Source organism: Polyergus mexicanus, unplaced genomic scaffold, assembly GCF_030449975.1.
Source record: "Polyergus mexicanus isolate NDT 795.1 unplaced genomic scaffold, iyPolMexi1.0 SCAF_9, whole genome shotgun sequence".
In the NCBI taxonomy this organism is placed as follows: Eukaryota; Metazoa; Arthropoda; class Insecta; order Hymenoptera; family Formicidae; genus Polyergus; species Polyergus mexicanus.
Genome location: NW_027223329.1, coordinates 9,609,112 through 9,621,332, shown reverse-complemented (window position 1 = coordinate 9,621,332; position 12,221 = coordinate 9,609,112). Strand labels below are relative to the sequence as shown.

At 34.2% G+C, this 12,221-nt stretch overlaps 1 protein-coding gene across 6 annotated transcripts in view; it reads left to right on the top strand.

Moving 5' to 3' along the window:
- Positions 1 to 7,664: 7,664 nt before the first annotated feature.
- Stacl (SH3 and cysteine-rich domain-containing protein) overlaps positions 7,665 to 12,221 on the top strand; it is a 48,167-nt gene continuing 43,610 nt past the window's right edge. For 5 of the 6 annotated variants that reach the window (XM_070301802.1, XM_070301800.1, XM_070301803.1 and 2 more), the window contains exon 1: positions 7,665 to 8,087. The gene's annotated coding sequence lies outside the window, so the exon portion shown is untranslated. The remainder of the gene's footprint in view (positions 8,088 to 12,221) is intronic. The other variant, XM_070301801.1, reaches the window with a different exon arrangement.

Here is a 12,221-nt window from a genome sequence, read left to right as displayed (position 1 = left end):
GAAAATTATAAAAATTAATTTGTAAACATCTTTAGAAAAATAACGAAATTTCACGTGGAAAATTTTTTGCTCGTCAAATAACTTTTCTCAATCTAAAATAATTATTTATTTATATTATTATTGCATTATAAATATATGTATATGTGTGTATAAAATTTAAATCTAATTTATCAAATTATTTAACACTTCTAAATATGTATATCTTTCAAAGGTATCTCTCACATCACGATTATTGCGCGTATAAGCGCTTGCATGCGAATATTGAACCTAAAAGATGCTTCAAAGCAAAAAAAGCGAATCGAAAAGCTTTAAGGGCAAATAAAGACAAATAAGAGAGTTGTTAGCCGTTGTCCTTGGACGTCTAAAAATGTAGTGACGTCGCCGCAAATAGATTTCTTGGCAACAGACCGACGAGGCGAGAAGCTCGATCCTCGCTCCCGTGTCCAGGAAAAATCTGGCGCCTGCAGTAACGACCGCCATGCACTCGCGTTGTTGGCCCTGCGAGATGTCGCATGCCCGATCGCACTGGGAAAACATTCGAGACATTCGCCTCATTGCCTCTCACCCTCTCTCTCTCTCTCTCTCTCTCTCTCTCTCTTTCTCTCTCTTTTACTACACTGACGACAAATCTTACCGCGGAATCGCGACGCGATGCACTTTGGAAGATCCTTGGCAACTCGCTGCAATCTGATTCTGTCTCGCCAGAAAACAAGCGCTAGCATTGTAGCTATTTTGTCGACGATCAAAAGTCGGGACAAACGACTCGTATCGCAGAAGCATCTGAATAATTTTTCTACAAATTGTCTTGATTTTTTTCTTTCTAGCATTTAAAAGAATCGACGAAATATATGATATATTTTTGTAAAATATTAAGTGCACAGAAAGTGTATTATATTTGACGTTGAAAAAATATATCTAGAGAAATATTCTATCGCATCACACTTCAAAAAAAAAAAAAAAAAAAAGTTTTTTGTATATTTAATACCATTATGTCACTAAATTAGAAATATTTCCATGATTGTTGCATATTAATTTAAATATAAAATAATATATTTCAAAACGCTGCTCTTTTACGAAACAGTCAACAATTTTTCGAGATATTATACATCAGATTGAAGGCATGTTGGAAGAGATTTTTGCAGCTTTTCTTGAACATTTAAAGGGAGCTATAAATGAATACCTCTTTGAAGAGAGCCTTCCTGTCTTCCAATACGGTAAAAATAGTCGATAGGCATTGACCCACAGAGAGAAGGGCCGTCAATGCCTACCTGGCCTACGTTGTGAAACGTCGGCAGATCCATTTAGAACTGATTGATCGGCGGTTTCACTCGTGTTCGCACCTCACGAGTTTATTAAAAATACATAAAGACGCGCTATCTAGAAAATTTTATTTCTTTTACGAAATAAATATCTAAAGCACATATATTATCTTCTAGATAAAAATTCAAGATGTATAGCAATTTTCTGCTCTCGATTCTGATAAATATCATATAATAACTCTATTAAATTTACGATTCTCGATTTAGCCACACATACATAAAATATCAAAGTTACCAGCAGGGTTGGGAAAGTTACTTTATAAAAGTAACACGTTACCGTTACCGTTATTTTTTCTAAAAAGTAACTCGTTACCGTTACAGTTACTAAAAAGTAACGAGTCGTTACAATTTCCGTTACTTTTTTACAATACAAACTAATAAATTATTTTGCATAAGAAAAACTTTTAAAAAATTGTAAGCAAGATTTCATTCAAGGTTTATTACAAAATAAATGATTAAATTTTATCGAAATTCTTTATTAATTTTTAATAAAATTTGTTGCTCCATAGTATCATCATTTAAATGCCCTCTTTGTGGTGTTAATACAGAGCCACCGATGCTAAACATTTTTTCTACAGATGCACTGCTTGGTAGAGCTGTATTATATTTATTAAAAAGTTTTTTAAGTTTTGGATAGTCGTTTAACATTTCTATATTACAATTTATTTGATTTTAAAAACCGTTGCAATTCTTCTTGTTCAGATTCATTTTGCACCGTTTTTTGCTCAAAAATGAAAAAATCATCGCGATCGTTAGATTTTCCAGCTTTTGAAGAATTTTCAGTTGATCGGATTCCCAATAAATCCTCCAAGTAATTTTCAGCACGTTTTCTTTTTTCTCCGGTTAACCAGTTTAACTTAAATTTTGGATGTAAACATGCTGCTATTATTAATTCTTTTGTTTCAAATATTGTAAGAAATCTAAAATCAAATATAGTAAATTAAGCGACATTGTTTGTTTTATTGAAATTAATACTTTTGAATCAATAGTTTAAAATAAAATAATATTTTTCAATTAAATCCTTATTTAAAATTAAATAACATATGTATTAATCAAATTAATAAGTTATCTTTTATTTAAACCTTGCTGAATAGCTTCAACTAATGAATGGCAATCTATAAGGTCAGATTTATTGAGATTTTCTAATTTTCGTTGCAAGGTACTTAGAACTGGTAGTAAATGAGAGCTCTGCTTTTCCGAAAAGATAAAGCTCTCATTGGATATCGCGCGTCGGGTCATCGCACTGGTCTGCAAGAGCCATAAGTTGATCAATCACATTCAAGCATTTTTACAACATAATAAGAATGCTAATTGGTCGATTTGCTTACGGCTTTACGGTTAAGATAAAAATTTTATCACGCACAATAGCAAGAATAATATCTTAAATAAATCAAAAAATTTGAAAAAAGTAACGATAAACGTAACTGTTAAATTTGTTACTCGTTACCGAAAAATGTAACGAAGTTACTTTTTCCGTTACAAATAAAATTTGTAACGCCATTACCGTTACAGTTACCGAAAAAAAGTAATTGTAACGGTAACGGCGTTACAAGTAACGCGTTACTTCCCAACCCTGGTTACCAGTATATAAATATGATATAATAAATAACACTAGATCCATCTTTCGATCTCGTAAACATAAAGTTATCTCATACTCAACGCTTGATCTTGTTGATCTTTTCTTAAAGAAAAAAGTTTGACGATACAACAACTTAACCAGTCTCTTCAGGAACCGTCTTGTACGTCGATGTTTTTCGTTAATGAGAAATCGATACCAAATCGATCAAAGAATCCGTAGGTGAAAGACGATGCGATGGAGGTCACTGTGTATAGCGTCAGTAATCTTGTTAGTTAAGATCGTTACAAAGAGACGCCGAGACGCTTGGTGAATTTTAAAAACCACGAATCGCTGCCCGGGCATCCCATTAATCCCGAGGGCTTTGTAGCGCATGATTAGTTTTTCCGTCGCTGTCGTGGTCGACGACGGGGTCGACTAACGAGATTGTCTCCGTAGTGTAGCACGCGAAAACCCGATCAAAAGCAAAGTCGTTATATTGGGGATTCGTGGGAAATTGGGTCGGTCCCTGTAACGCCTCGACGTCGCGATCTTATATATCGAGTTATAAGAAGTTTCAAGGCAGAGAATGAGGAGGGAGGAGAGACAAGGGGGCTAAGGAGAGGAAGGCAGTTTCTCTTCGAGAATTCTCCAAGGAGCTAAACCGCGTCGATATTTATTAGATTACCAAAGTGACGGACGGTTTTCGTTCATTCGAATGTACCTGAAATGTAAAATGGATTCGAGAACATTGTCCGACGTACACGCGTAACGCGCGCTCGATATCGTGTGTGATAAATATCTTAATCCTCTGTGGGATTCGGCATTCGACTCAGTTAACGATGATCTTTTCGTTCTTAGATGAGAGAATGGTAATGAACATTAAACATGCAAACGACGCGATAGAACGATAGGCACGAGAAAAATCTAGGTAAAAAGTATATATTGGCCATTTTAATTTATAAAAAGATCAAATTTCAAGCAAAAAAAAAAAAAAAACGGAATACACATGAATCGACCAAATCTGTTAAATGTCAAATATTTTTCTCATCCTGAGATATATTAAATAAATTTATTAACGTGATTAATTAGTATAAATTAATTAGTAAGATAGTATCGATTATCCTTTTCTCCAAAAAGTTATAATAAAATTGTAAATAATAAAATGTAGTTATTATATATCTCGCAGAATAAAATTATTTCACTTTAGCGTAGTGGAAAGCGTAGTAAAGAGAATGATTCATATAAAATAAAAGAAAGCAAAAATAATCCTGAATTCCATCACATTTGTAAGCACGCTACAGGGATCTAAATGTCGCAAGAATTAATATTAGCTTGGTAGTCACACTTCAATTATCATGTCACGAATGTGCTTCGTTGAATTCTGCAACATTGCGATGTTGCATGAGAATAGAATACGTTTCCCGATCCAGTCAACCTAATCCACTAATCCCAACGGGATTGCAACCTTGACAATTCGTTTTCCCGACCCGACGCCCTTCGTGTGTGATCAACAGATCTCTCATATACAGAGTGTCCCATTTTAATCTCCTCAGGCAAATATCTCAAAAACCAAGCCCGGAAGAGAAAAATGTTTCAGACAAAAGTTGTTTGGTTTCGAGGGGGCCATAAGATGGTGACAATGATTTGACCTTGGAAAATCATTTGAAGGTCCTGTGAAGGTCAACTTTAAAATCTTAAATGGAAATCCCCATATTTCATTTAGTATTCTTGTAGCAGACATCGAGAGCTTTCCAAAACACTATAATAAAGTATTTTTTCATTAAGTACTTTTTTGAGTTATTTTATATTTTAATCTGACAAATTTTGATATAAAAAATTAAATATCTCGTAAAATATTTAGTTTTCGCTAATCTTATCGTAATACTTCTATGTACGGAATAATGAGACAAATCAATTAGTGTAAAAAAAAAAATTGTTTTTAAGAAAATTATTTACAATGTATTTTTTTAAACAATTATTTGTTTTTTTTTTTGGCACTAATTAATTTGTCTCATTATTCCGTACATAGAAGTATTACGGTAAAATTATCGAAAACTGAATATTTGACGAAATATTTTATTCTTTATATCAAAATATATGTCAGATTAAAATATAAAATAACTCAAAAAGTACTTAATGAAAAAATACTTTATTATAGTGTTTTGGAAAGCTCTCGATGTCAGCTACAAGAATACTAAATAAAAAATGGGCGTTTCCATTTAAGATTTTAAAGTTGACCTTCACATGACCTTCAAATGATTTTCCAAGGTCAAACCAATGGTACCATCTTGTGGCCCCCTCGAAACCAAACAACTTTTGTCTGAAACATTTTTCTCTTCCGGGCTTGGTTTTTGAGATATTTGCCTGAGGAGATTAAAATGGGACACCCTGTATATATATATATATATATATATATATATATATATATATATATATACATACCTTAATATTACAGAGGGTATAAATTTCACAAACCGAGCCGAACACGTGGGATCGATATTCGCGAGCGTGCTTCTTCACATTTTGTCATGTCAACCGTGTTTCGCATTTTATTTGGATTAAAACAACGCATCTCTCGATTATCGTAACGCTCGCGAAAACAAGCGGACAAAGTCGTATCCTTTCATCTAGGATTTTATTCATACACACTGCGCAATTTGCAACCCTTTCTCTCTCTCTCTCATATATGAAATAAACGGAAAACGTATTTCACATACTATACATATTACAGACGAAAGAGAGAGAGAGAGAGTGAGAGAAGATTTTTATTTTTATTTAAGCCGGCGAAACAACAATTCTATTGAGAAAATATCTCTAGACGTCGATATTTATGACAGTTAAAAATTATTGCAAGTAAAGATCTCTTCTTTTTAGCAAATTAATTAAAAAATGCAAATAGATACTATAAAGTTTTCTAAAGATTCATTCGTTTCAATTTTAATTTGTTAACGATTCTTATTTTTACCCAAAACTTTTTCTTCAACCTCCACTTTTCTCTATATATAAATAGCCATGTTGAATTGTAAACCGAGGTAGAATAAAGTTTCACGAGTATCTCTCGATCTAAATATAGTATATTTTGTTTCCAGAGGTGCTATGTATTGTGCAACATAGAGGTATTATTACACGTTAACGTACGTCGAGTACACTCGCAGTTACTATTCAATTATCGAAAGTCAAAGCAATCGAATTGTTTTGCTGTGCGCGAACACACGGCGACAAATATCGCGATTCGCAATGCTTAAGCGTTAGAATATCGTACTCGACGATAATATCCTAGGAGAGGCGGCACCAGAAACAGTCGCGTTTCGCGTATTAAAATCATTTTAAAGTCAGGTTAATCTCTCATTCCGCGCAAATTAAGCCCTTGGCACTCGACGAACTATCTCCCGACGAGCGGACGCGCGCGCGAATTAACAGATTGCATAGCAACACGTGTTTGACGTATATCCGTGCGTTAAAGGGGAGTATATTCAGCTATGAGCGTGCTAACCGAGAAAAGCAAAATTTAGTATACCGTTTAAGATCTTAAAAGGTTTACGTTGAATTATTATTATAATTGTTAATTTGTAATTTTATTGTATTAACGAGTTAAATAAAATTAAATATACATCGTACATTTTTTTCTGGTAATTTAACAATGTAATAATTATGATATAATACACTTATAATATTATAATTACATAATGTAATGCATTTATATTATTATGTATTGTAACAAATTAACTGTATCGCGTACGTTTATATACGCGCTTCCTTGATTTCATAGACATTTTATTAAATAGCCAATAAAGATATTCGTCTAATAATTACATTATATAATATATAATTAATTATATAGTAATATAATAGTAATGATAGGAATCTCACAGATAATAGTCGATGTTACCTATAAATGATAGTAATAATGATGATTTTAGTTTTACGACAAGATGATTTGTACATCGTACAAGTGTAATTTCGTCACACGAGTCGAACACGTGTCACACCTCCTTTAGTTCTAGATCCGACGCCTTTGCGGAAGCTTTGGCGAGCAAGAGAGCGAGTAAAGTGTTTCTGCGTCATGTACATGAGAGGGTGGCCGTATACGACGAGCCTTAACAGCTCGTCTGACCTTTCGAAATTCTGCTCGAGTGTAACTTATTTGATTACGGATAATCGATCAATTGATCTTGGCAGGTTGTCCTCGAATGTGTGGTTGCCAATGAAAGCGATCGGTAATTACGAGGAGATATAAGCGGTTGCCCGTCAACTTTTTCATTACCGGCTGATTGTGAAAAGTTGATGGAAAAGCGACATGAAACCCTCGACAATTTGCGGTAAAATCAGCCAAATTTCAAATGGCATTGATTTGCCGAGAGAAATGAGTAAATGTTCATAATATCAATTATCTCGCACATCATACGAATAATTGCATAAATATTCTTCGACAGTTGCACAAAGGCAGTCACATTCCATTATAAATTTTCGCCAATTCTCTCCGCTTCGCGTTTATTATTGTATTAAAATAAATTACACATTATACAGAGCGTCGCACGTTATACATTCGCCATCTTGATAAAGAGACTTTTCGATCAATTTGGATGAATCGATTTTTTGTTAGCGAAAATACGTATTCAGCCAACTATGGCTCGAAATCAGCCTCTTCCGCCCAAATAAAATATCACTCGTATTATTCCAGTTCATTGACTATTTATTAATCCGCTAACGCCAGTCGTCCTCTCTCGCGTATCGTGACGCGGGAGGCGCGAGAGCCGCAGTAGAAAGAGTCAGTGTTGCGCGGGCCACCGTAGCGCGAGGACGTGCCACCCTCGTGCTACCGCCGTGACAGACATTAGTGCGTGCGTTCGTGCGTGCCCGGATATCCGGCCTTCCATTTCTTTTTCATCTCTTCGCGCTTCCTCTTTTCTTTTTTTTCTTTTCTCGTTTTATTGTCGTTTCGACGATTATTTTTGCTTCGCGTATGCACGTGCGTGCTCTCATTTTTCAGAGAACTTCACTTACGAACTTTCGCACAAATTCGTACTCTATCGCGCCGCGCGTCAAACTCTACGTATATATATATATATGTGTGTGTACGTGTATATATATTGTATTTGCTTTCTCGTCCCGTTTATGTACTCTCTTTCTTCCGTTCCTCGTTCACTCTCTAAACGCGCTCCGGGCAGATAATCAGCCGGATAATAATGCAACCTGTTATTATGCACACGGTAAGTCGTAATTATATATGTAGATAAAAGAGAGATTATAAATGTGGTATACCGCAGAAATGTGTCATTAGGAAAATAACACATTCTCTTTAGCCACGTATGTAAAAAAATTTATTCTAGGATAAGTATTACCACGCGCGTATACTTTACGATGAAATAAAGTTTATAAAATATTTTTTATGTGTAGAGATATAAATATTTCGCGATAATATCGTACGTTTCTTTATATTTAATTTGATTTAGAAATGATAAAATGAAAAATGTCCCATTTGCCCTTAGAATTTTATAAAGTTGTTCGAGGAAAAATGCGTAATCATGTTTATCTGATTTCTCTCGCTCCTTTTTTCCGATGGATTCATGCGGTTTCCAAGGGGATTAATCCCCTTGGAAGTGGGAATCCTGTCGATATCGTCAATACAAATCGTAAGTTCCACTTTTCAGACTCTGTTTGTCCGCGCGCACCCCCCGCGGGGGTATCGTATATAAATTAATATTTCAAAGTAGAACGAGAGGAGAGAGGAAGACTTATCGATGCCGTGCACGTAACGTAACGTGAGCGTGCGTTACATATAGCGCGGCGGCACATCGCGGTTTTCCCATCGCCACAAAACAAATAAATAATAAATACGCCAAAGAGAGAGAGAGAGAGAGAGAGATATTACGGAGCGAATATTAAGGATTTTTATTAATTCATATTTTTTCATCGAGTGTAACACGGGCGAGATTGTAAGAAAAGGGCTTTATTTGAAATCACTCTCGATTTATCTAATTATGGATAAATATATTTAAATAAATTTGAATTAATATATTCAATTAAACGTATGAATTAATTAATTATCCAATTAAATATTTTCTATTGTTATTATATACAGCGAAAATAATTTTTCCTCGCGTAGTTCGATCAGATCTTTTTTACTGGCGAATAAAAATCAGGAAAATAATATGACATTTGTATGCTATTTCTGTGTCACTTTTTATTTTATGTATTGTATATAACTGAGTCGTATTTCATTTAATTATAAGTAATATATCATTTAGAATTCTCTTTTTATGGCTTGTTGTATGTATAACTATGATAATAGGATGGCTGAAATGCAAATTTAGTAAACGACAAAGATGTCACATTTATGGTTTATGTGCTGAAATATTCCCTGGTGGATCATCAAAATGAATAGAATGGAGCTTATTCGAGACAAACAAATAATGTACGTCGTGTTACATGACGAATATGAAATTGTACGCTTCTGTCGAGATGTTGTATATCCGCATAGTCATAAAATAATAATATTTTACTCGTTTTAATAAACATATATCACTCTGCGACGAAATGTCAATTCTAATTTCGCGGAGAAATATCGCTTGATATTTGTTAGTTATTAATTTGTCTTCGACTTTTTTCGCATCGTAATGTGCGTGTCGAATAAATAAATGTCACGGGAAATTATAAATTCATTGCATGTGAATTCTCTCGACAATCAAATAAAACCTCATCCCGGTTTGTATATACGTATGTATCATACTCTCCATCATTGCAAAAACTTTTCTCATTCTTTCGCAGAAAAGCTCGTTATTGTCGGTACAACCAGAGAAATGATAATTTTATATGAAAAATAAGTCGAATATGACGACAAAATCTTCTTATATAAAAGATCTTTATTTTCGAAAATCAATATGGAGAAAAATCGAAAAATTAATACATCGTATTACATTGTGACACTTTTATACTGGAATAACTTTTAACCACAATGCGACAAAATCTTTCAAAATACATCAACATTGATTACGCACAAAAGTACAATGAGAAGAATTCAACATATTCCGATTTAAAAAATATACGATAGAAAATTTAATAAAAGCGGAAATAAAGAAATTTTTCAAATAAATTACTTGTATAAAAATATAAAGATCGTTTTCAATTTCTAAAATGGAATCTTTATTCATATATTCTGATGGACGTTGTCGAATCAAATTCTGTGCCAATGAAAGTTATGCGAGTTTATAAGAATGACGAGAAGAAAGTTTACAGAAAAACTTTCAATAACTGATATATTTATAACCTAAGCTCTTACATATGATCGCGACGTAGACTATCGCTTTATCTTCCGATGTACTCGCATTCGACGATTCGTGTCACATATCGGAATATTTTTATGTCCGTCAAGTGCCTGATGCTGAGAAGTATATATTATTGACGAGCCGCTCTCATAAGTGGCATCTATATTGTTAAGACTTAATTCAATATAATTCGTCTATTTAGATAAAACTCAAAATATAATATTAAACTGTGAGAGAAATTATCTCGCGCGAAGAATAATCTGTTCAAAGTATTCTTGTATAATAAAAAGAATTTTAATATATAAAGATACATTTTATACTTATTGTTAAATATATTCTACAAAAATATATTGCTGAATATATATTTTATAAAAATGACTCGCTATATGTATTGTATATTTTGTGTGTGACGATAGTTGCCAAAAGTTTTCATTGCTTTTAAAAAGTGAATCGTTTATGGCGAAACGGTGATATAAATCATTAAAAATAAAATAGAGAGTTATATATAGCAGTTTGACATAAAATTTTGTATTTTATTCTCTCTCATTAATTTTCAAGAAAAAGGCAAACATACGGTAAGATATCTGCACTATATTAAACATATCATAAATCACTTTACCTTTCAAAAGAAAAAGAGTGTCTTGTGTCGCTATTTCGTTGAGAGTCGCGAATTCAGACGAAGACGAATATCTCGCGGGAGAAATCATCCCTCTAAGGAACTAAAAGGTAATTCAAACTCCAGATACATTCTTTATTCTTAGAAACGGAGCATATTTCTCGAGAAAGCAATTCCGTTCTTTATAAGAGCCCTCGCTCTCTTACCTACCCTGATGTATGAAGGGCAAAACCTGCCTGCCTGCCTGCCTATCTCCTCGATGAGTAGCACGAGTCGGTAAAGTGGTTCTCATGGCCGACGACCCGCTATCGGATTTCGTTCCATTTCCGAACCCCATTCGGGGCCAACATCGGACATTACACCCGTTAAAATAGCCTTCTCGTGTTTTGTGCGCCGCGTGTTGTTTCTCTCGATTCCCGTGCGGTAATCGCGAAACTCTCGCGCGTTATCGCCCGTAAATCCTCGTAACGCGCGTAATTTTACGGGAGAAGTAGCGTCGCGATCATTCTTCCGTAAACACATTCAAGAACACTACATTTTTACGAGAAAATACTGCCTTATCTGTAACGTATATCGTCGGGTAAACCGCGTATTTTAAAACTTCATATTGGCTCGAACGGAAAATTCGTGCCGTTTTTTCGGACTTTATCTCTTAGTAAAAAACGGCATGAATTTCCCGTTCAACCCAATATAATAATTCTCCATATAAATACAAATTATATATATATAGCCTTGTTAAACATCGTACTCTTTCATCTTAAATTTCTATCTCATCACGTATTCCCCTGTCTTTTTTCTCTACTTTTTTGATATGGATTAAATGAACTGATAATCTAAAACGATTATAGGTAAAGCAAAACATAATGGGTTTATCATATATATTTATGTATATTTAACATTATCTTTAACAAAATTGAAACTAACAAAGATGAAGTTGAGAAAATGAAACGCGGAGCTTAAATCGCTGTTCCACTTGTCGTTAGCGGCATATAATTCCACAGATTAGAAGAAATAATGATTCAACGTAAAATTGTTATCAAGACGATTTCAAAACACAAGAATCATACGACCAAGAGTAATTGAATTATATAGATGGCTTCGTGACAAACCGATGCGAGCGAGAACGGAAAAGTATATTTCATCATTATTTTTCCACATCCGCGGATTTTATCACGAAGCGCCGAGAGAGCATCATCTAATGAAGTATCCGGAAGTATACTTCGTTAGTGAACTACTTTCAATTAACTTCCATTGCGTGGGTTTACGTATATCGGCCGACAATCCATGTGGGAGGAGATCGAGTGAAGGAGCAATCGATAGAATCGCTTTTCACTCGCGCATTTTCTTTCTCTCGCTGCTAGAAATAGAAACGGGAATAGATCCCCGATTATCTATGATTAACTAACGCTTAATTAGAACAGCGCCGAAGGGATCCTTCTAATAGCCGAGTGCTTTTTAATCAG